Source organism: Humulus lupulus, chromosome X (assembly GCF_963169125.1).
Source record: "Humulus lupulus chromosome X, drHumLupu1.1, whole genome shotgun sequence".
NCBI classification, from domain to species: Eukaryota; Viridiplantae; Streptophyta; class Magnoliopsida; order Rosales; family Cannabaceae; genus Humulus; species Humulus lupulus.
In genome coordinates, this window is record NC_084802.1 from 156,283,586 (window position 1) to 156,288,119 (window position 4,534).

Below are 4,534 nucleotides of genomic sequence, written 5' to 3' on the forward strand. Positions count from 1 at the left end.
TCTGGTCAGATACTCCATAATAAGCACAAATAGAAGGGGAGACATCGGATCACCTTGACGCAGCCCCTTTTTACCCTTAAAGTTACCTTGAACTCTACCATTCATAAGTAAAGAGTAGGAAGTATTTCTCACACAGGCCATTATCCAACCAATAAATTTCACAGGGAAACAAAAGGCCCTCAAAAGATCTTCAAGAAACTGCCAGTCAACCGTGTCAAATGCTTTACTAAGATCTATTTTAATGGCACATCTAGGAGAAGTTACAGCCCTCCCATAGTTCTTGATTAGGTCCTGGAATATCATTATGTTATGGGTAATCGACCTACCCCTAACAAACGCACCCTAGTTTGGCTGAATGAGGACAGGAAGGACTAAAGCCATACGAGAACATAACAATTTAGCCATACATTTGTACAAAGTGGAGCAGCAAGCAATAGGTCTGTACTCAATAGCCCGAGCTGGATTAGAGACTTTAGGAACCAAGGAAAGAGTGGTCTCATGAAGTTCAAAAGGAAATTGACCTGTGGCAAAACCCTGAACTATCGCAGAACAGACATCTTTCCCAATATCCTGCCAAAGCTCTTTGAAAAAACCAGAGCCGAATCCATCAGGTCCTGGGGACTTAGTGCTGGGAATTCCAAAAAATGCAGCCTTGATTTCCTTACTGGAAAAAGGTTTTAAGAGAAGCAGTTGTTGATCTATGGAGAACTTGGAACCCATCTCAATACATTGCAAGTCTATTCTGCCAGTAGCCGAACTTGGACTGCCTAAGTAGCTTTTAAAATGGTCAACAAAGTGAGCCACTACCTCCTGAAAATCATCAATCAAAGTTCCTTGCTCAGTAATATAAGTAGCAATAGTGTTATCTACTCTTCGTTTTTTCAAACAAGCATGGAAATAAGATGTGTTCATATCCCCCTTCCTAATCCAAGTGAGCTTACTATGCTGAGCAAGGAAACTATGGTACATATGCTCCTGTAAAGTGAACTCAGCACCAGTCACCTTAACTGCCTCTTGCAAGCTGTGATCTTGGGGATAAACTTGAGCTTGAAGTTGAGCTTCCTGATAAGCCACCTTAGTCGAATAGTAGTTCAGACCTATATCTCCAATAGCATCTCTTTTGAATTTCTTAAGCCTATGCTTCAGCCTCATAGTCTTTAAGTAAATTGCTCTCAACCCAGTAGCCTTAATAGGGGTCCTCCAACTGCTCATAACTACTTCTTTGAAATCCAGGTGGGTAGTCCAAAAATTATAAAATCTGAAAAGCTTGATTCCCATCTTCTCCATAGGCATGTTAGTGACAACACAAGAGCAATGATCCGAGACTACCTCCCATCTAAACACAGCCAAAGAATGAAGAAAGAGATCAAGCCACTCCTCATTCATGAATACATGGTCAATCTTAGAGTAAATCCTAGCTGAACCTTCTTGGTTGTTTGTCCAAGTAAAATAGGAACCAATGCTTTTAAGAGCCTCAACTTGAGTATCAGCTAGCCAACGAAGAGGATCAGCCAACTCTAAACCAGAAACTGGTTTTCCTCCTGATCTGTCTAAACCAGAGAAAGGGGCATTGAAGTCCCCTAACACAATCCAAGCTCTAACTGAAAAAGAAATCCTGTTAAGACCTTGCCATAAACTCCTCCTTCCCTCCAACATATTGTACCCATAGACAAAATTAACATAGAAAATATCCCTCTGGCTTGCCATTTTGACCATACAATGAACAAACTGATGTGATTCCTCCAAAATAGTCATTCTCACAAAGATTCTCCTCCAAACTATTAAAAGTCTGCCCTCAATAGTCGGACTGGAGTAAAACTCTCAATTAGGAAGTTTATGCTCCATGAACTCAACAATTTTATTCCCCCTCATTTTGGTTTCTAACAAACCACCAACTCCAATTTTATTCCTACTACAAATATCTAAGACTGAAATATGTTTATTAGAACTATTCAGTCCTCTCAGGTTCCAACTCAGAATATTACAATTATCCATTGGCAGAACTAGTTCCAATATTACCTTCTTTGCCACCCTTCTTCTGTTCTTGAAGCACTACAAACTTATTTGACTATTTTTGAACCTGACCAAGCGGAGGAGTACTACTACCAGTTGTTAGACCCTGCCTAGCCTGTTTAGCCACACGTCTTGGAGTTTTCCATTGCTCACTCTTATTTGTTTCCTTCAAATGATTAGACTTAGCCAAACCTGGAAGCTGTAACTCCTTAGACTTCTGAACCGAACTATCCTCTGCAGCAGTAGCTCTAGACAAACCTTCAGGTGTCTCTTCATTAGGCTCCTCAGAAACTGTATTCTTCTCGTCTGTTGCCTCAATTTTAGCCACAGCTTCTTTTTTCACACAGTGAGTTTTGTGCTCCTTACGACAGTCCACCATAGAATGCCCAAACCCAGAGCAAACCGTACATTTAGTAGGCAACCATTCATATTCTACTCCCTGCTCCATAATTTGGCCATACTCATTGATAAACTGAATACTTCTAGGAGGATTATCAGTTATCTCCATCTCCACAAGAACCCTAGCAAATTGAATTCGTGAACGCTCCCTAGTAAACTTGTCTACAAGAAGCGGTTTGCCAATAGTGCTCACCAATGCACTGATACACTTACTACCCCAATACTGAAGCCCAAGGTCATGTAAACGGATCCATAATGGAACTGAGCGAATTAATCAGATTGCACTGAGATCCGCTGTCCATGGCCTAATAATAACAGGTTTTCTGTCGAATTGAAGCACACCATTCTCCAATACATGATCTCCCATAACTTTATCGTTAAATTTGACCATAGTTAGCCCCATCGTCATTCTAGCGATTTGAGCAATCCCTAGATGGCCCCAAACTCTTTTAATGAACCCTTCAAAAACAGCCATTGGAGGGTTAGCACCAAGCACCATGCATATCACTGCCGAACTCCAATTCGCAGATTGAACTTTAACCTCTTCAATATTGACCTTAGCAAAATTCTGCCCATCTCTAAACAATGGTTCAGTAAATTCTAGTTTCTAGTCAGAAAATGAGAACTTAATCGCCGTGAACTGCTGCCATTGGTGCTGGGCCGATGTCTAAAAATCCCCTTCATCTGCCTTATCCGCCCAGGATGCACCAGTCGGACCCGTACCAATTCCATCTCCCTTAGCCTCAGACCCCTGGGTGTTAATATTCAGTCGTTCAGCTTCATATGCAAAATTCAAATCCCCAGACCCAGTCGCATCTAGAGTAATCGGACCATCATTCTCCTGCCCTACAATTCCCACTCCCTTAGGGCCTGAAACAATCGGCACCTGTACATCAGGTAACATCAGCTCAACCTGTTCTTCTACATGAATTTCAGGCTTACGAATCGGCTTCTTCTTCTTCGCCATGGAAGAGAACAACCCGAGACTAAGCTAGTAAAAAAATTCCAATTATTTAATTGTTATGTTTAAGTTTAATTATTTGATATTTTTTTGAAAAATAATTTAAATGTTTGTTTTGTGTGAATTAGGATTTAAATGATTATTTTGAATAATTGTGTAATGTTTGTTTTATTATTAGTGTTACATTTTTATTTGGTGTGACAAAATTATATGATTAGAATTGGCTGCATTTTTATTAAATGTGTGTGTGTGGTTTGCTTTATTTTTATTTATTTTAAACTAAGAAGATAAAAAGGAAATGAAAATGAGTTTTCGTCTTTTGGGATAAGATGACAAGGTTTATCTTTGTGATTGTGTTTACATGTAGAAAAGGTTTAGGTGAGGTGTAAGGAGTGGAAATGGTGAGATTTAGCCTAATTTGTGGGATAGGATTTGAGCTTTTCGCACTTGAGTTCTTTTCATAGGGTTAGGTCACTAGGGGTTATAAATAAAACAGAATGTGAACCTTGGAGACCCATTTGGGTGGCTTCCAAGACTTGGAGAGAAAGAGAGGGAGAAGGGCACGAAAAAGAGAATGAAAAAGAGAGAAAGGAGGAGAAGAGGAAAGGGTTTCAAGGATCTCTAGGTATGTGTTCTTATTTTGGCTTTGTTCTTGTTTTTTTACTCTCTAAGTCTAAGTTCCTTCCCCTCAGTCCTAAGATTTTTCTTCTATTTTCTTGATGTGGGTTTCGAAAACCCTAGGTTGTTCAAAGAGGGTGGCCATTGTTTTGTGTACTTGATTTCTAACAAGAGAGGCAATGGGAATCTATAACCTTATTGTTGTTGTTTTGTTACCTTGATTCTTGTTTGTTTTATCTTCAAGAGAAAATAGGTTTATATGATGATGGTTAATTGTTTTTGTTTTATGGTTTTGCTTATAGTATGAAAGTCTTGTTCTCATATAATCTATGATTTGATCCATGATGATAGGTTAGACATCTTATTACTACATGGTTGATTAATTTTTGTCTACTAATATATGTTGATGTTGTTTGTCTTTTATATTTTTAGAAACATGCAAGGGATTTGTTGTGTTGGAACATATAGGTTTCGGCGAAGAGGAGGTGTGGTGTTCTATGGTTGTGTCAAATTTTTTTTTTTATTTCAATTGTATTTTTGGTT